The sequence below is a fragment of the Phyllostomus discolor genome, chromosome 6 (assembly GCF_004126475.2).
Source record: "Phyllostomus discolor isolate MPI-MPIP mPhyDis1 chromosome 6, mPhyDis1.pri.v3, whole genome shotgun sequence".
Lineage (NCBI taxonomy): Eukaryota > Metazoa > Chordata > Mammalia > Chiroptera > Phyllostomidae > Phyllostomus > Phyllostomus discolor.
This window is the reverse complement of record NC_040908.2, coordinates 47,141,066-47,162,700: the sequence shown is the minus strand read 5'-3', so window position 1 is coordinate 47,162,700 and position 21,635 is coordinate 47,141,066. Positions and strand designations below refer to the sequence as shown.

The following is a 21,635-nucleotide window of genomic DNA, read 5'->3' as shown; positions in this document are numbered from 1 at the left end:
CTCCCTCTCACTCTCTCAAAATCAATCAATAAATTTTTTTTAAATCCTCCATCATTCCAAGAACCAGGAAGTAATGACATTACTTGTCAAAGTAGTGAAAAAAAAGTCACTAGATGCCAACTGAAATGACAACGACGTTAGAGTTATCTTATGAAGAATTGAAAGTGGTCATAACAAAAATGGTTCAATAAACAATTATGAACACCCTTGAAACAAAAAGATTGAGAGTCTCAGAAAAAAAAAATACAGAAAAGGATTACCAGATGGGAAGTATAGAGTTGAAAAATACAATACCTGAAATTTTAAGAACCCAGTAATGGGCTCAAGCATAATGGAAGAAATGAAATAAATGGGAAAAAAATCAATGAATTAAAAGATATAACAATAGATATTATATTATCTGAGTATGAGAAAATAAACTGAAAGAAATAAACAGAACCTCAGGAGCTAAACAGTACCAAAAAAAAACACCTATCATTCATGTCATGGAAAAAGGGTGCAATGGGAAAGTGGTTGAAGAAATAATAAATTAAAACTTCCCAAATTTGGCAATGGTCATAAACCTACAGACTCTTGAAGAAGTTCATTAACCCCTAACAGGATAAACCTAAAGTAATCCATGTCAGGACACAATGTAATTACACTCCTGAAAACTAAAGACAAAGAAAATAAGTCTTGAAAATAGCCAGAGAAAAATGACAGGGGAAAAATAACTTGAGTGACAGCAAATTCCTCATCAGAAACCATGGAGGCCAGAAAGGAGTGGCACAATGCTTTTCAATGCTGGAAGAAAACCGCCAAACTAGAATCCTACACCCAGCAGAAATATTCATTCATTCTTTCTTATAGGTAGGAAAACTAAGCCAGTCTCATGTAAAGACAATTTGCTGCTTACTGTTTAAAAACAATAGCTACAGGAACTTCTTTCAACAGAAAGGAAATGATTTTTTTTAACAGGAATTTGGAACATAAGAAAGGAAAAAAGTACACAGTAAGCAAAAATATGGGTGAATACAATAGGTTTTACTTCTTTTGAGTTTTCTAAATTAGGTTTTCTGCTTAAGCAAAAATTAAAACTGTTTAATATGGCTCTAGTATCTGTAGAGAAACTATTTAAGACAGCTGTAACCAGGGGAGGATAAAGGAACATAAAGGGAGGTGAAGTTTCTACACTTCACTCAAACTGGTGAAATGATAACACCAGTAAACCATGATGTTCTGTATTAAATAATGTTAACAACCAGAGAAACCACCAAAAAGATATACAAAAAGGTATACTCAAAAATACTAGAGATAAATCAAAATGGAATTTTTTAATTTCAACTAACTCAAAAGGCACAAAAAAGAAAATAGAGAAACAAAAAAGGAAATAATAAACATAAAACAACAAATAAAGAGCAGAATTGAGCCTTAGCATATGAATAATTGCATTAAAATGTGTTATAAACATACCAGAGACTGACAGAGCAGATTAAAACCACAACATAACCATATCCAATCGATAAGGCAAGCTAAAAACAAAAGGCTAGATAGAAAGTGATAAATCATTCAAACATTAATTGAAGGAAAGCAGGAGTAACTGTATTATCATCAGATAAAGTAGACCTCAGAGCAAAGAAAATTATAAGACAGAGAAGGAAATGCTCAGCTCACTAAGAAGACAATAGCGATCTTAACTATGTATGTACCTAACAGAGCTGCTGAATATCTGAAGCAAAAACGAGATCTCAAAAAAGAAACAGACAATTCCATGATTACACTCAGAGACTTCAACAGCCCTCTCCCAACAAAATCGACAGACAGAAAACCTGCGAGCACACAGAGGAGCACACCACCAACAACCAACAGGATCTCGTCAACATTTGTAAAACACTTTATCCATGGCAGCAGGATACACATTCTTTTCAAGTCTCCACAAAATATATACCAAGAAAGAACATGCTGTGAGCCGTAAAACAAACTTCAACAAACTCAAAAGAACTGAAATCATATACAGTCTGTTCTCCAACCACCATTTTAGGGATATTAAACTAGAAATCAGTAACAGGATAATAGGAAATGTCCAAACCCTTGGAAACTCAACAACATACTTCTAAATAATTGATGGATCAAACAGGAAATCTAAAGGCAAACAAAAGGCTACACTAAACTAAAATTAAAATACAACATATCAAAGCTTATGGGACACAGGTAAAGCAGTGATACAAGAGAAATTTATAGCACTAAATGCATACATTGGAAAAAGGGGGGATAATTGGTGATAGAAGGAGACTTCACTTGGAGAGGTGAACACACAATACAATAATATCCAGATGATGTATCATAGAATTATACACCTGAAACCTATATAATTTTACTAACCAATGAATTCAACTTTTAAAAAATGGAAGGAGGGCAGCAGCGGTGATATGATGTGTGCACTTGAGGGTCCCAGTCACGAGGAAGAGGATGTGGCACACGGAACAGAAACAGATGTTAAAAAGAAGCCAGAAGAGCATTTCCCAAAGTGTATTCTCCAGAATTAGCACCTAATGTGTTCTCAACACCGTGCCGCCTCTAGACGATGATCATGGAACACAACAGCAGCCATGTAAAAAGTTTTTGACAGAAAAAGCTGTCAGAGTGTATGCCAAAAAATGGTCAAGTTCATCCCAGGAGAGGCACCAATGGAACACTAATAAGAGATCATGATGTAGCAGTCCTTTTGGATTTCTTTGTAGTAATGTGTGACCCTTCACCTTTGATCCCCAGACCTGCATGACCTTGGTAACCATTTCATTTTTTTAATTAAATTTCTTATTTTTAAAAAAATTTTGGTGTGCAAACAGTAACATTTCATCCCTCAAAGTGTAACACACTGATTTTCTTAGCAATATCCCTCTGAGTGATAAATTCGCAAAATGCTGTCTTCATTTTATGTATTAAAGTTCATTTCAGTTTTTAAAATGAAGTGGAATCTGTACTTTCATTCTGTAAAAAAAAGGAAAGAGGAAAATCCTCAAATCGATCATCTAAGCTCCTGCACCTCAAGAACCTGAAGAGCAAAGACAAAATTAAAACAAGGAGCAGGAAGGAAATGATAAAGATAAGGGCAAAAATCAATAAAATTAAAAACAGAAAAACAATACAGAAAAGTTAATGAAAAAATTCTGGTTCTTTGAAATGAGCAATAAAATACACAAATATTTAATGAAAAAATATATACAAATTACCAATATAAGGAATAAAACCAGGAATAACACTATGTACCCTGTAGCCATCAAAAGGATAACAGAACTATCATCTCTTTTGACATAAATTTGACAACTTAGATGAAATAAACTAATTCCTAGAAAAAAACAATTACCCAATAGTTTAAACTTACCTAAATACAAAAAAAGTCCATTTATATTGCTCTAGAACTATGAAAGAAATTGAATTTGCAATTAAAAATCTCCCAAAAAAACCCTGCAGGCCTCAATGGTTTCATTGGAGAATTCTACAAAATGTTTAAAGCAGAATTAACATCAATTCTAAAATCTTTCCCAGATAATAAAAAAAGGGAAGGAACATTTTCCAAATAATTTTTATGAAGCGAATACTACCCTATCATCAAGGCCAGACAATCACAGTTAGAAAAAAAAAAACAAACAAAACTACAGACCAATACCCCTAACAAATGTAAACACAAAAATCCCATAATTGAAAAAATACAATAAGAAGTAATGTACTAAAAAATATCCCTAAGAAACTATTGGCAAAAAAATAGAATTCAGAAGTATATAATAAGAAGTATAGCCTGGCTGGTGTGGCTCAGTGGATTAGGTGCCGACTTGCAAACCAAAGGGTCACCAGTTCAAATCCCTGGTCGGGGCACATACCTGGGCTGTGGGCCAGGTCCCCAGTCAGGGGTGTGCAAGAGGCAACCACATGTTGATATTTCTCTCCCTTTCTCCCTTCCTTCCCCTCTTTCTAAAAATAAATTTAAAAAATCTTTTTTTTTTTAAGAAAAATATATACAGTGACTAAGCTACAGTTATTCCAGGGAGTCAGGCTCATTCAACACTCAAAAATCAATCAATGCAATCCACCAAGCTAAAGAAGAAAAATTCCATGATCACATCAATCAATGCAGTAAAAGCACTGGACAAAATTCAACACTTTTTCATGATTAAAAAAGTTCACAGGAAATAGGAATAGGAGAGAACTTTCTCAACTTCATAAAGAGCATCTGTAAAAATCCTATAACTAACATTAGGCTTTCTCTCTAAGACCAGGAACAAGGCAAAGGTGTTCACTTATCAATCTAATTCAATATAGTCCTGGAAATTCTAGCCAGAGAAAGAAAATGAAAGAAAAGGTATACAGATTGGAAAAGTAGAGCTGAAACTGTCCCTACTTACAGATGACACTATTATCTACATAGAAACTCCAAAACAAAACAAAACTACAGGAATCTACAAAACAAAACTCCTAGATGAATAAGTTCAGCAGTCACAACGATCCAAGATAAACATAAAAATAGTAATTGCACTTCTATATACTAGCAATGAACACATTGACAGCAAAATTAAAAATAAAATACCATTTAAATCACTTTTTAAAAAGTACTTTTAAGTGTAAATCTAGCAAAGCATGTACTGAGAATGCCAAAAACTACATAATGCTGATGAGAAGAAATCAAAAAAGAGCTAAATAAAGAGACATACCATGTTTTTGAATTGGAAGAACTCATGAAATAAAGATATCAATTCCCTACAAATTGATATACAGGTTTAATGGAATCCATATCAAAATCTCAGCAGGATAATTTTGGAGATATAGACAATATTCTAAAAGGGCATATATGTGAAAAGGAAAAGGAACTAAACTAGCTAAAACTATTTTGATATTAAAGTGAGACAATCAGTCAACCCAATATCAAGACTTATTCTATAAAAAGACAATAATCAAGACTGATATTTGCAGAGGAATAGACACATAGATCGACAGAAAAGAGAATGCAGAAAAGACACCCTCAAAGAGCGGAAAAGAAAAAAGCAGGAGAAAATCTTCAAGACCTAAAAAAGTCTTAGAATTGACACCAAAAGCACACTCCATACAAGGAAAAACTGATAAATTGGACTTTATCAAAATCAAATACTATGATCTACAAAAGACCCTCTTAAGAGGGTGAAAAGACAAGCTACAGAATGGAAGAAAATATCTGCAAACCACTTATCCAACAAAGGACAAGTATAAGAACATGGAAATGATTCTCAAAACTCAACAGCAAAAAAAAAAAAAAAAATCAATTAGAAAACGGGCAAAAGACGTGAAGGCAATTCAACTAAGTGGCAAATATGCACATGAAAAGATGTTCAACGTGATTAGCAATTAAGGAAATGCAAATTAAAACTGCAATGAGATATTACTACGCAAGTTATCAGAATGGCTCAAATAAAAATGACACCACCAAATACTGAAAAGGATCTAGAGAAAATGGAACCCTCATACACTGTTGGTGGGAATGTAAGATGGTGCAGCCACTTTGGAAAACAATTCTGGCAATTCTTCAAAAAATTAAACATAGAGTTACCATATGACCCAGCAATTCCACTCCTAGGTATATACATCCAAGAGAACTTAAAACATACATCCACATAAACACCTTTACACAAATGTTTATAGCAGTTTTATCTCTAGTAGCCAAAAACCAAGACAATCCAGATGTTCTCCAATGGGTGATGATTAAACAAACTGTGGTACGGCTATACTAGGGAATATTATTCAGCAAGAAAAAGGAGAAAACTACTGATACATCGCAAGAACTTGGATGAATCTGCAGGAAATTATGCTGAGTGAGAAGAGCCAGTTCCAAAATGTTACATGCTGTACGATTCCATTTAATAACGTCCTTTAAATGAAAAAACCAGAGTAATAAAGAACAGAGCACTGGTTGTTGAGGCTACAAAGGAGTGGGGACAGAAGGGAAGTGACTGTTGCTATAAGAACACAACATGAAGAGGGATCCTCGCAGTGATGGGAATGCTCTGTAGCTTGACTGTCAAGACACAATATCAGTATCTTGGTCCTGATCTGCTGTGCTGCAGTTCTGCAAGATGTCAGCACTGGAGGAAACTGAGTAAAGGGTATGGGGGAATCAATCTCTGTATGTGTTATTTCTTAAAAATGCATGTGTATCTACAATTATTTCATATAAAAAAGTTTAATTTTTAAAAAGCAAACAATAAATGCATACAGTTGGATCCACATTTACCATTTAAAATGCTTCTAATAATCTTTTTTCTTTAAATTTAAGAGCTCTTCTCATTTCACCTTTCACTTTCTTCTTACTTTTGCAGACCAACACTAAAATATCTTCATTGCACATCCTCTCTTTACAAAGGTCAAACAATTTTTTTACCTCATCAAAAACAAATTGCTTGTCTAGCTCTCTTATTTCTCCCCTTTTATTTTAATGTCTTTTACAAACACATATTTCCCAAAATAAGACTTCATACCAAGAATGTTTCATAACATATAGTCAGTCAAGCTCAATATCTACTACTCTTATTCATTATTATTGCTTGATAATATCACATTACAATTTTATTGTTTGTTGGCACCAGAGCGTCCCTGGAAAGTGAAATGTAGCTGCACTGTGTGACTCTTCCTTGCTTGGGTGCTTCACTAGATAATGTATATTTTAAAATTATATGAAGTTCTAAATTATAGGACATAAAAGGGAGACACAAAAAGAAAGCACAAATATGAGGACAGAAAACAGAGATACTGAGAACAAAGGAGCAAAGACACTTGGCTTAGACCCGCAACGAAATGTTAGTGCTCCAAAAGATACACTTTTGTCACAGAGCTTTTCATGTTCCAAGTATATAAAAACAGATCAAAACTGAAAGCCTGTGTTACCCTACAGCTTTTTAATCAAAAATGAATACAGCAAAAGAGCCTGTATTTTAACCAAATCATAATTTTTGGCAAATGGCCTTCATCATTTATCTAACAACAGAACATTTATCTAGTATTCAAAACACTGGAGCACCTGAACTCAAAAAATTATCAAATTGCTCTTTAAAAAAAAAAAGGTTATTGTTAATGTCATGATTTTGCTCTTATCTAATGATCAGTCTGATTATAAAACAACAGTACTGAGTGAAGTTAAATCCACTACAGCGCAACACGCATGTCAATGTGGTACCTTCAGGACTGAGCAGTAGGTGGGTGTTTCAACAGAGTCACAGTCCCTACGTATCACCGTGTATCACATTAAGGTAATATAGTTGGTTGCACTGTGATCATTCTTGCTCATAGATGTTTCTTTCGCTGGGTAATATAAGTTCTAAAGTATAGTTATGCAAACATGTATTACATGCTTAAACTTCTTTTACTAATTATTGTGCTCTTGAGAGTTACATATCTCAGTTTTTTTCATTATAAATCTAGAATAAGGAAGTTTCCAGACATTCCAAATAAATAATGTTCTTAATAACATATACATTTTCCAGCCAGTGCCATCTAAATTACATAGCTAAAGGCAAAGCATCTATCATTATTTTACTTGTTGGCAATTTTTTAAATGGCCAATGTGAGTTGGGTTTTGTTTTAACATAAAATTTAGATTGTTTCAAATAAAATTATTGTGGCTCTAATGGCATTTATATAAGTGCTAGGTAAGAATCTTGGCCCAACCCCTGAGTACTCTCCCTCACTCTACTTCTTTTCATGGAATAAGGTGGCTTACTCAGGTTATTTGACTTTCATAAAAAGATATTAATTCTACTCACAGCAGGTGTACTTGTAAAGCATAGATAGCTCATACTACCTAAGAACTAAGTAATACATTCAGCAAAAAAAGGCAGAAAATATAATTTTGACCCGCATTCATTATTTATGTAAAATCTTGACTATTAAAAGTAGTACTTATGAAGAAATAACTAAAGCATATGCAATGCATACATTCTCTCAGATTAGAAATCACAGAGACAGGGCACATATGCATTTTACTAAGGAAAGTGTCTGTAGCATTCATAAGACCCCCAAAGTAACCAATGATCAAAAAAAGGAAGGGAGGAAGGAATAATGAACCTTCCAAACCACTGTAGATATTATCAAATCTATGCCTTGATTAAGCCAACACCAGCAGAGAACTGCATTCCTCTGGCTCCCTTCAGAACTGCTTTTACTAAACTGTACTTCGGTCATGCCATACGCTTTCGCTGAAGGGCAATACAGGAAACAGCTTGTCTCATATTGCTGCATTTACTATGTGGATATTAAAGTTACATTATACAGGGCCTTCTTTGTGAGGACATATGGGAGAAACAGTTCTCTGGTCTTACTTAGAACCAGGAACAGCTGTGCTAAGTACTTTTTAATTGTACAACACCATAACTCAAATAACTGAACATGTCTCTTTTTTATTTTTTGTACTACTTATTAGAAAGCCTAGAGCCAAAGTGATAGCCTACCTTTAAAAACTGAACAGGCCTTCAAATACAAATTTTTTATACATCTAAGTTCCCTCCATGTCTTTTCCTTTGTGGAGCTCAGTAAGTTATGGCTCCCCCACTAAGAAGTTATACTCTGACTCAATACCTCCTGGGGGATCAAAAAGGCATTCTTCTGGGACATATTAAAGGTTCTAAAAGACCTGTTTACAAATCTTCTAATGCTCACAAACTTGATTTCATATACTCCTTCCTGCCTTTGTTTTCCATTTGCCCCAATTTCCTCGCCACCTCTGATACATCTATTATATGTATTTTTTAAATAATATATATTTTTGGAAACTATCTAACTCCTTTCTAGAACAAGGCAAGGGGAAAATTAGAGAAGAGAAATATTAGTCAATTGTCGATTAACCAGAATAAGGGAAAGGAAATTGAAAACACCCCAAAACAGAATTAAGACAAAATTAATCTCCTCTCAAAAAAAAATAGTCAAAATGTGTGCCCTTTTGGTGTGGCTCCGTGGATTGAGTGCCAGCCTGAGAACCAAAGGGTCACCAGTTTGATTCCCAGTCAGGGCACATGCCTGGGTTACAGGCCAAGTCCCCAGTAGGGAGCACTCGAGAAGCAACCCGCACATTGATGTTTCTCTCTCTCTCTCCCCCTCCTTCTCTCTCTAAAAATAAATAAATCTTTTAAAAAGAAATCAAAATATGGTGTAAAATATAAATGTTAAGTTACATGCAATTTAAAGGAAAACATTTACCATTCTACAGACATTTACAAATGTTAAATATACATATAATTTAAAGATATGCATGTCACAAATTGTTTTTAAATAGCCAAAATATTAAAATATTCTATTACTGTTGTTTATTTCTTAGCTTAACTCCCTTAATTCAAATATTGGAACAAAATCCATACAACATTGATTCATCTTTGAGTAACTATCTTCCTTGTTTTCTAAATACTCCAACAAATACTAGTACGTGGCAAAAATGACTTTACTCTATGTCACCACAGCCACCGCAGACATATCTAAGAAATGACCTATTAGTCACCTTACATCTCAAAGTGTTTAAGCTCGGGGGGGGGGGGGGGGGGGGACACTCAGTTTCTACTAACTCCTCCCCCTCACTATTTTTGCTCCCCCCCCCCAAGGCAAATTTAAAATGTCATCACTGCTCAAGTTCTCAACTCAGATTCACACATTTCATAGATAAGCCACTTACTAATTTTATCTCTTCAGTTGCTTTCAGTTGAAAGCTTGATTTTGGTGTGTGATTAAATCAATTATTACATCATTAGCAAATACTACAAACAATCAACAACTTCAATGATATAAAGGACCAAAATATCTTTATTATCCCCAGTGACCTAATTAATATTCATATATATCATATTAGAAACTAAAACTGTCATAAATGTCATCTAAATTCTAAACTGTTTCCCAAACCATACTAAATGTCCTTTTAACTTTTTGCAACTAATGCATATGCTAATTGTGTTGATGCTAACACAACACAATTGTGTTAGCAATTGATGTAAACATAAAAATACATACCATAATATTTTATGGTATGTGATGTAAACATAAAAATACATACCATAATATTTTATTTATTGATTTTAGGGAGAGGGAGAAAAGGAAATGTTGATTTGTTGTGACACTTATTTTATGCACTCATTGGTTGATTCTTTATGTGCCCTGATAATGGATGGATCCCGCAACCTTGGGGTACCAAGACAATGCTCTAACCAAACTGAGATACCCGGCCAGGGCCATGCCCTACAACTGTAAAGTAAAAAATTATTTAAATGTTGAAATCCTCTGACTTGTTAAAACTTTTATTTGTATGTGAAGCACAATTATCTAATATCACTGCATTCCCCCAAAAAACTTCTGATTTCGAATTATTACAGCCTCCTGATACATGATTCTTAAAAATTCTTTTAAATGTGTGTTTACTCATGTCCCTTTATGACTAAAACAATGGAAAAGCAGGTTTGAAGCTTTCATTCCTTAAAAACAATGGTTTCTTTGTTTTAGTCATAACAACTCATTTCAATTTGTATACTCCTGCCATGTTTAGTTAAACAAAGCATAACTATCAAAGGTTCTGTACTGGTGCTCCCAAATCAAAAAGCAAACTTTATAGAAAAATCAGCAAAGAACATGAACAACAGTACACACACACACCCCCCAAAGATACACAGAAAGCCTTTCTACATAGAGATATTAAGCTGCACTCATAATATGAAAAGGACAAATGAAAACTATATCAAAATCCCATTTATCATTTACCATATTGGCAAAAATTCAAAAGACTAATACATATGCTATCAAGAAAGCTATAGAGAAATGAGCAATTTCACAGACTGTTCAGAAAGAGCAAAATGTCACAACCTCTGCAGAGATTAATACCTACCAAATTACAGATACATGAATCATTTACCAGCAATCTCACTTCTGGGAATCTATCCTACAGATACAGTATGAAATATAAAATAAGAAATGACAAATATCCAAGGTTATAAGTGCTGTGTTATTTTGCCCAGGAAAAAGCTGAAAACCCAAGTTCACAGAAACAGGGGATTGATTGAGTAAACCATGGTATATTTACATAATGGAATACTCTGCAGCTGTAAAAAAAGAATAAGGAAAATCTCTGCATACTAATTTCCAAAATATACTGAGTTAAAAACTAAGCTATATAACTATGTATACAGTATACTATTTATTTTGTAAAAAGGAGGAGAAAATAAAATTATATATGCTTATATTTGCATAAAAACTACAATAGAAGAATAAACAACAAACTAGTAAAATGAGGAAACAGAGGGAATGGAAGAAAACAGTATTTATTAGATCTATGGTTTATACCCTTTTCTTTTCTTTTTTTTTAAGATTTTATTTATTTATTTTTAGAGAGGGAAGGGAGGGAGAAACAGAGAGAGAGAAACATCAATGTGCGGTTGCTGGGGGCTATGGCCTGCAACCCAGGCATGCGCCCTAACTGGGAATCGAACCTGAGATGCTTTGGTTCACAGCCCGTGCTCAATCCACTGAGCTACGCCAGCCAGGGCTTTTCATTTTTTTAAATGAAACATTTCAAACCCACACAAATGAAGATAATTTACCTATTCATTTTTTAATAGTTTTTTTTTAATCCTCACCCAAGGACATTTTTTCCCTTGCTTTTAGAGAGAGAGGAAGGGAGAGAAACATCGATATAAGAGAAAAACATCAATTGGTTGCCTTCAGTACACACTAGAACCGGATCATATGCACCCAGATTGAACCTGCAGCCTAGGTATGTGCCCTGACTGGAGATCAAATCCACAACATTTTGGTTATGGGACAATGCTCCAACCAACTGAGACACAAACAGCCAGGGCAAATATGGTTGGTTTGTTTGTTTTTTATTGTATTTTTTTCCATTACCATTTATCCCCTTTATACCCTCTTCTACCTCCACCCACATCCCGCCTCCCGACAATCACCATACTGTTGTCTGTGTCCACAAGTTCTTTTTCTTTTTTGATCAACCCCTCTACCCTCAACCTCCCCCCATCTATTCATTTTTTATTTTCAAAGTTGTATTACATAAGATTTCCAGATCAGTTTCACAAACACTATATATTTGATCTGAAGATAACAAACTCCTGAAATTCAGCATCAGCACAATTGCCAAATGCTACACTTCCATTTAATTTCTCCCTGTAACTACTAATTTTTCTGTAGTTTGAATCTAATTAATCACATAACACATCAGAATAACCTTTGAAAGAGCTTCAAAGAAAACTTTTTATTTAGCTCAAGTAAAATTAGACACAGAGCCCACTACTGATTGAACCTAATCAGCATTGTCTTATCAGCCACAGAGGGTTTTTTGCAGTTTTTCATTTTTTTCAATTTGCTTGACAACTCAATAAGGTTATTAAAATAAAACCTAACTTCTCTTTATCAAACCACAAAAAAATCTCATTCTCCCATTCTTTATAGTTATGAAACATTTAACACTACCCACCCCCTTTTCCCAAATGTACAATTTTAACCTTTTGTCAATTCTAAGCTTTAGTTATAGACCATACACTTAGATTATAACATTCTAATCACTAGAGTGATCATACTTAAATTTTCAAACCTTTGATAACACTACACAATATACAAAAGTATAACAGGGTTTCAAGGTCACACATTATACTTTGGGTTGACAAAAAGAAAGAAGAACTATAAAATTACATGTAATTCCAAAAAATAAACATTTCTAATATGTAGACATTCTTAAGATTTTCAGCAGTGTTATTTTTTAAGCCTAGTCATATTTTTAAGACAGTTAATTCGCAAGTCAGTTAATGAACCTAGATAATTAACAGTTCATAATATTCAACAAATATTAATTGAGCACCAACTATATGCCAGGCATTCTTTAGGCTCTCAAAATAGAGCAGCAAACAAAAGAAACAAAATCCCTCCTCTCCTGGACTACATATTCCAGTGGAGGATATAATCGAAAATCACTTATATCAGGCAGTAGTAGTAAGTGCTATGAAGACAAATAAAGTTCTTCTTTATTTCCTATTCCAATAAATGGTACCACCATTTACTCAGTTACTTAGGCTAAGACCCTTAGAATCATCCTTAACTTTCTTCATTCTTTAATCCCCATAAATAATACATCTTTTGGCTCTACTTTCAAAATATGTTCTAAATCTATTTCTCATCATCTTCTCCTCCACACCTTATTGCAACAACCATCTTCTTGCATCGTATTACTTGCAAATATCCCTTGGACAATTTCCCCGTTTCTTCTCTTAATGTCGCCACACAGCAGCCAGAATGTTTCTTGTTTCATATAACTTAGAGCACGGCCCTTTTGTGCTCAAAGCTCTCCTGTACATTCCTATAACAGCTGGAGGAAAATCAGCCTCTTCTTAGTCAACGCCACCTGGACACTGACTACTCTCCTTCCATCGCCTCCCACCTTCATGCTTCTCCTGAGGACCTTAACATTGTGCCCTCCATCTGGAAGAAACTGCTCCTAGAACGACATGGTTTGTTCTTTCACTGTCTTCAAACCTCTGCCAGGACTTTGTCTAACCACCTAATCAAAACAATACCCCATCATACATAACACTAATCACTAAATAGCATTACTCCACATCTGTTTGTTTATTCTGTGCGTGTGCCACTCAAACACAAGGTCCACAAGGGCAACATTTGTCTGTTTTGTTTCTTGCTGTATCCCAGAGCCTGGAAGAGTATCTAATACATAGAAGCTGCTCAGTAAGTATTTGCTGAATGAATGAGTAAATTAACTCACAAATGAAAAAAAAATAATGAATGAATGAAGCCACTAAATGATATAGCTACAGCCCTGGCTAGGTAGTTCAGTGAGTTAGAGCATCATCACTGATACGCCAAGGTTGCAGGTTCAATCCATGGTCAGGGCACATACAAGAAGTAACCAATTAATGCAATAATAAGTGGAACAACAAAAAGATGCTTGTTTATCTTTCAAGTCACTAAATAGTTTTTAATGATATAGCTATAAAATATATAACAAACTATGAAACTGTATATAACATGCTAACTAAAGTAAGACATGACATGATACTACCCTACTAATACCTAATATAATAAAAATGCATATGAAAAAAGTTAAAAAGAAATATACAAATCTATGATTTGTGAAAGGATGGTAGGATTAAGTTTATTGTTGTCTGTCTCAACCTTTTTCAAAGTCATTATCTTGCATTTATAATTAAAATATAAAACTGTAATTTTTAAAAGGCACTACTACTAAAAAAAAACTAGCAATCGGCAATGAGAGATCATTTCTTTCCCCTCAATGACTACATGAGGAATACCAGACTCACCTGAGGAGCTTTACAAATTTGCTTCTGATATCCTCCTCCATTCTCCACTCTGTCTCAATAAGGTCTCATTACTGTTGATTATTACATCCCTCATATATGTGAGTACAGGCAAAAAAAAAAAGGGGGGGGGGGGGGCAAGGACCACTAAACTAACATAACTCCAAAAACAGAAATACATTAAGGCCACACAGCAAACAAAAGGCTGAAGAGGACTCATAATACCCGAGTGACTGCTACCTAGCAGGTAGTGTGAAGAATGCAAGACTCCTTTTTTAAAAATGACTGTTCCTACAATGTAAATGGCATCATCCCCATTTTATAAATGAGAAAAAATTGCCCACTGAGGTGGTAAGTTGCTTATAAAAATAATTAATTGATTAAAGAAGTCCAAGCATGGACCAATAGTGAGAAAGTACAGCTTTGTAAAAACAAAATATATAAGGCAAAGGTCTAGAAGGAAATGCACCAAAATAAGAGCAGCTGTGTTATAAGATGACAAGAAATTTTTTAACAGTTTCCAAAATTGTATAAGGTTGACATAATGTTTTTACAGTGCAAATAATTAAACAGATAAGATTGTATTGTTAATATACTTTATGTTAATGTTAAGACTGGGTAGTATGACACAAACCAATTCCATAAGGTCCCTAAAGTAAACAATCAGTCCCTAAAGTAAATGCTTTCCTAAGATCAAATATAGCAATCACATCACTCTCGTTATAACACAGGACCTCAGAATGGAAGGTAGCAATTGCACTAGAGAAAACCATTAGCTGAAAACATTAGAGCAAAATTCTTCCTGGATGAGAACACTCAAGATGGACAGTCAGGCTGAATAGCAAAGTCAAATAAACATAATGACTGGGTCTTGACTATTAGACTTCTACCACAAATAAGAAATAAAAATTACAGGGTAAAAAGGTCAAGATAAATCCACCAGGAGTATATCTGAGTGGGAAAGAGGGCACTCGCCCTGACTGGTGTGGTGGCACAGTGGGTTGGGCATCATCCTGCAAACCAAAGGTCTCCTGATTCAATCCCCAGTCAGAGAACATGCCTGGACTGCACGCCGATCCCCAGTTGGAGGCCTTGTGACAGGCAACCAATGGTGTTTCTCTCACACATCAATGTTCCTCTTCCTCTCTTTCTCCCTCCCTTCCTCTCTCTCTAAAAATAAATAACCAAAATCTTCTAAAAATAAAAGAGGGCACTCAGCAAATGGTGCTAGAACAAGTGGATAGCAACAGAATGGCAACAGGACAGTAAAAGAATGAAACTGGACATTCTTCCTTCTCCTAGATACAAAAATTAACTCAAAATGGGTCACAGACCTTAATGTAAAAGACAGAATTCTAAACTCTTAGAAAAAACAAATGAATAAATCTTCGTGGTCTTGGGCTAAGCAAAGGCTTCCAAGATAAACCAAAAGCACAAGCAAAAAAATTAAAAGTAGATAAACTGAATTACATTAAAATTAAAAAATTTTGTGCAACAAATGATACCATCAAAAAAGCAGAAAGAAGAGGAGCTCCAGTCAGATGGCAGCACAGGTAAATACGGCTCGCCTCCTCTCACAACCACATTAAAATTGCAACGAATCTACAGAATAATCATCACTCAGAACCATCAGAAACCAGTTGAATGGAAGTCCAACAACTATGAAATTAAAGAAACCACATCCATCCAGACTGTGGGAGGGGTGTAGACATGGAACAGGCTGGTCTCACACCCATGTGTGGTGGATAAAAACCTGGGAGCAAGGGGCTGGTCCCACACCCACATGTGGTAGATAAAACTTTGGGAGGGATATCTCAGGAATGAGGAGTCCCAGCCCCACACCAGGCTTCCCAGCCCAGGGTTCCAGTGCCAGGAAGATAAGTCCCCATAACTTCTGGCTGCAAAAACCAGCAGGGATTGAAACAGTGGAAGAAACTTCTGGAGTCTGAGCAGTTCCTCTTAAAGAACCCACACATGGATTTACCCAGACTAGCTCCCTCTGAACTCTAGCACCAGGGTAGCAGCTTGAAAGGCACCAGTGGCATACAGAGAGAAACTGAAGTGTCTGGCAGCAAGGCAAGAGCTGGGGAACAGCCTTCTCCCAGACAGAAAGGTCTGGGAGGCCATTTTTCCTTTTCTGAATGCCCCACCCCCAGAGCCACAGAGCCAACAGGCAGGTGCTATATCTGAGACTGCATCGGCCTGGTTAAAACTGTCTGTCCTGCCCTGGACATCCCCTGAGGCCCTGCCCCACCCAACTTATGTGCCCACACAAGCTATTAACAATGGCTTTTCCATATGAAATGCTGGTCTTGGTTCATGTTTCCCAACTTCCTCAATTCCCCCAAATAAGCAACACAGGCCTCAGTAAACCCCAGCCCCCATACCTCTTGGTAAGTGGCCCCAGGCCCCGCACTAGCAGCAAACAGCCTAGATTCGCAGCTTGGCCTCACCTGGGAATCTCCAAGCCCAGAACAAGTAACAGCCATCTGCAGACTGCTTGGTAGTTCATGCAGAGTGGTCCCAGGCAAACACAGGTAGGGACTGCACGTGGCCTGCACCACCCAGAAAGCCCCAGAGCATGTGCACCCAGTGGACAGCTACAGACCACGTCAGAACACCACCACACTGCCCCTGCACAGCTGATCCTCCATGGAGGGTGTAGGTTGGTGGTCAGTGGTCAGACAGTCCTTGCAGCTGACTGGCCTGGGTAAATCCCTTCCATTGACCTGCCAACAACAATCAAGACTCAACTATAAGAAGAGCGTGTACTCGGCCCACACAGTGGGCACACCTCATGTACCCAGCTTGGGTGATAGAGGAGGCTGTGCCACTGGACCCTATAGGACACCTACTACATTAGGCCATGTTATCAAGATAAGGAGTTACAGCAGCTCTACCTAACACATAGAAACAAACACAGGGAGGCTGCCCAAATGAGGAGACAAATAAACATGGCCCAAATTAAAGAACAGGTCAAAACTCTAGAAAAAGGGCTAAATGAAATGGAGACAAGCAGTCTATCAGATGCAGAGTTCAAAACACTGGTTATAAGGATGCTCAAGGAACTTAGTGAGGACCTCAACAGCATAAAAAAGAGCCAGTCAGAAATGAAGGACACACTAATTGAAATAAAGAACAATGTACAGGGAAACAACAGTAGAGTGAATAAAGGTGAGAATCAAATCAATGATTTGGAACATAAGGAAGCAAAATACAATGAAGAAGAAGAAAAGAAGAAGAAGAAGAAAGAATCTTAAAAAAAAAAACCTGAGGGTAGTATAATGAGCCTGTAGAACAATTTCAAGTGTTCCAACATTTGTATTATAGGGGTGCCAGAAGGAGAAGACAAAGAGCAAGAAATTGGAAATCTATTTGAAAAAAGAATAAAAGAAAACATTCTTAAGTTGGTGAAGGAACTAGACATGCAAGTCTGGGTAACAGAGAGGCCCAAACAAGATGGATGCAAAGAGGCCCACTCCAAGACACATCACAATTGATATGTCAAAGGTTAAAGATAAAGAGAGAATCTTAAAAGCAGCAAAAGAAAAGCAGTCAGTTACCTAGAGACTAGTTCCCGTAAGACTGTCAGCTGATTTTTCAAAAGAAACCTTGCAGGCTAGAAGGGATTGACAAGAAATATGGAAAGTCATAAAAAGCAGGACCTACAAGATTGCTCTACCCAACAAAGCTATCATTTAGAATTGAAGGGCAGATAAAGAGCTTCCCAGACAAGAAAAAAATAAAGGAATTCATCATCACCAAACCATTATTATATGAAATGTTCAAGGATCTTATTTAGGAAAAGGAAGATCAAAACTATGAACAATAAAATGGCCATAAATATATACTATCAACAATTAAATCTAAAAAACAAACTAAGTGCCCTGGCTGGTGTGGCTCAGTGGATTGAGCATCAGTCTGCAAATCAAAAGATCACTGGCTGAATTCCCTGTCAGGGTTCATGCCTGGGTTGTAGCCCAGGTCCCAGGTTGGAGGCAAGCAAGAGGTAGCTGATTGATGTGTCTCTCACTCATCGATGGTTCTCTCCCTCTCTTCCTCCTTTCCCTTCCTCTCCCTCCAAAAATAAATAAATAATATACTTTAAAAAAAACTAAATGAACAAGAACAGAGACAAAATCATGGATACAGAGAGCATTTTGTTGGTTGCCAGATAGGAGGGCGGTTTGGGGGAATGGGTGAAGAGATGAGGGGATTAAGTAGTATAAATAGGTAGGTACAGAATAGCCATGGGGATGTAAAATACAGTATAGGACAGAGTAGCCAAAGAACCTATATGCATGACCCATGGACAGGAACAAAGGTGAAGGGATTGTCTGAGGGATTCAGGGATATTGGGTGGAGAGGGGCTAAGGGGGAAAATTCGGGACAACTGTAATAGCACAATCAATAAAATATTATTAAAAAATAAAAGAAAAAATAAAAGAGAAAAATAAAGACAACACACACAATAGAAAAAACTATTTGCAAATTAGATATCTGGTAAGAGACTGACCATATAAAGAACACTTACAACTCAACAATAAAAACTCAAATAACCCAGTCAAAAACTGAGCCAAGGATCTGAATAGACATTTCTCCAAAGATAAATAACCAATAATCACATGAAAAGTTTAGCCATTAGGGAAATGCAAATCAAAGCTATAGTGAGATGCAACATCACATCTAGAATGGCTAAAATTAAAAAGACAATAGTAGCTGCTGACAAGGATATGAAGAAACTGGAACCCTCATATATTGCTGATTGGCAGGTAAAATGGTACAGACATTCTGAAAAACAGTTTGACAGTTTCCCAAAATGTTAAACACAGAGTTACCCTATGACCTAGAAATTCCACTCCTAGGTATACACGCCAGAGAAATGAAAACATTTGCCCACCAAAAAACTAGTACACAAATTATTCATAGCATTGTTCGTAACAGTCCCAACATGGAAATGACCCAAATGTCCATCACCTGATGAATAAATCCATACAATGGAACACTTATTCAGCAACAAAAAGAAATGAAGTATTGATACAATCTACCACAAAGATGAACCCTGAAAACATTATGCTTGGTCACAAAGAAACACAAACTGTATGATTCCATTTATACAAAAGTCCAGAATAGGCAAACCCAAAAATACAGCAAGTACAGTGATTGCCTGGGGAGGAAGGAGAGACAGAATGAAAAGTGACTGCTAATGGGGATAGGGTTTCTTTTTGGAGTGATGGAACTTTTCCAGAATTAAATTATGGTGATTTTTGCACAACAGTGAGTATAATAAAAACCACTGAATTATACACTTTAAATGGGTGAACTATATGGTATACGAATTGTATCTGAATAAAGTTATTTTTAAAAGTATGGTATTTCAATGTTAAACAGTTTGTATGATAATGAAAGGAAATGAGACTTTGGGTGATAAGCATACAATATGGTACAGATGTCAAATTATAATGTACATCTGTAATTTATAGAATGTTATTAACCAGTGTTACTTCAATAAATTTATTTTTTAAGTTTAAAAAGAAAATCTGAAACAGCAATTAAAAATGAATGTTAACTGCTATCATCTAGAGAGAAATTGAGGAAAAGACCTACTGGATAAGCGATATGAGAGAAAACTAAAAATACAGACATGGAATTTGAAAACTGAAATATGGAGCTATTGTGCATCAGTGATTTGCAATCAATATTTTAGCATTAGTGCTACAAATTGGAATCAATATTAATACTTTAAAAACAAGACAGCCTCTACCATCTTACAGGCCTCTTTCCTCATCTGCAAAAATCAAGACTTGCAACTAACAAAATAATTTTTAAGACAGAGAAGAAAGAAATGGCTGTTTTCCCGAAAGATTTTGCTAGGCAACAGCCTCTATATGCATGATACGCCTGGACCTTTCAGGATTACAATGAAAAAGGAGAGGCACTCCCTTGTGATATATGGGAGCTGACTAACATTGCATGATTGTTTGAGATTAAAATAAGGACAGTTATATAATGGAAAAGTCAAGCCACTGTGGCTCCTCAGCAAAAAAGTATAAGACTGGAAGAATAATTTGGTACACCAGGAAAAGAAAGTAAGTGATGATTCACAAGTAGTAGTTGGCAAAGGAAAGAGTCTTGTTAGGCAAAAGTAGCCAGGTGGATTTTTCTGAAGAGCAAAAATTTGGGGGATGGACATACTAATGTTATATCTGCTATCGATTTACTGTTACTCTCTGCTCTTTCATTCCTCTTCGGTTACAAAACCTAACTCAGGAACAGCTAAAAACTGGGTGCCTTAAAAATATGCTACCTCAAAAGATGAAATAAAGAGGGAAAACTATGAAGGGGGGTAGAGGAGTTTAAGATTTACAGTGAAGGGTCAAGTTAGGGAAGAGAGCCTACTGCTTTAATCAAGCCTGTTCAATGGTTGTGATGGAAAAGAGGGACATTAAGATGATGGAAATGCATCCAGGGCAAAGCATGGGATCTGAAACATCAAGTCTGTGCATGCTGCTTTCTGAATGAGATTTTTAAAAAGGTGAGATCATCAGCGATGGAGATGGGCAGGGACATGCTACACTAAAGACAAAGACAGTGGGTGCTACTTGCATTTTAGAATGTTCAAGTGATTGCATCTTGGGTCTGATAGTAGGTTTAGGGTTCTCTGCCAAAGACGCAGGGAGTCAGGAAAAGCAACTAGAACTAATAGGATGTTCGCAGAGGTTCTCAAACCTCCCCCTCCACCTTTTTTTACTATGTCCATTTAGGGCAAAAGATCCCTCAATTAAACTACCCCCATAAACCCCCACTTTCCAGTGAGAAAAGAACTCAGTAGAACTCCATGATAACAATGAAGCAAATTTTAGGAAGAATAAGTAACTTGTATTCAAACCATAATGCACATATTCTTATATTAAGACACTTGAAAATTATAGGCCAAAATTCAGTTGTTAAAAATATGCACTACTGTTTGGTGGAGGGTTAACATAATAAATCACAACAAACTAAACTGATAGCACCAAATTAAAACCATTTATTCTATCAGCCAAGAACTACAGCAGTGGAAAACCACAACCAACTCAAGCCAACACTGATGGTGTCTGAGGAAGAATTCCTCCTAAAAACTCTGGTAATCCTAACTGCTCCAGTGAGAACTTTGCTTGCCTGCCAATTGCAGTTCAGCAGCCAAATTTCTTAGTAGAATACTGAAACAGCATGCTCAGTAACCCTAATAACATCTTGTTTTATGAGAACAAAATATTAATAACCATTAATAATGCACTCATAATACTAGTAAGTAGCCTTTGGTTTTTTTCTAAAAGATAATGAATG

At 36.0% G+C, this 21,635-nt stretch overlaps 1 protein-coding gene and 1 pseudogene across 5 annotated transcripts in view; one reads left to right on the top strand and one right to left on the bottom strand.

Moving 5' to 3' along the window:
* EXOC6B (exocyst complex component 6B) overlaps nucleotides 1-21,635 on the bottom strand; it is a 559,588-nt gene that overhangs the window by 536,259 nt on the left and 1,694 nt on the right. The gene's annotated exons all lie outside the window — the stretch shown is intronic.
* On the top strand, nucleotides 1,508-3,075 carry LOC118501124 (annotated as a pseudogene).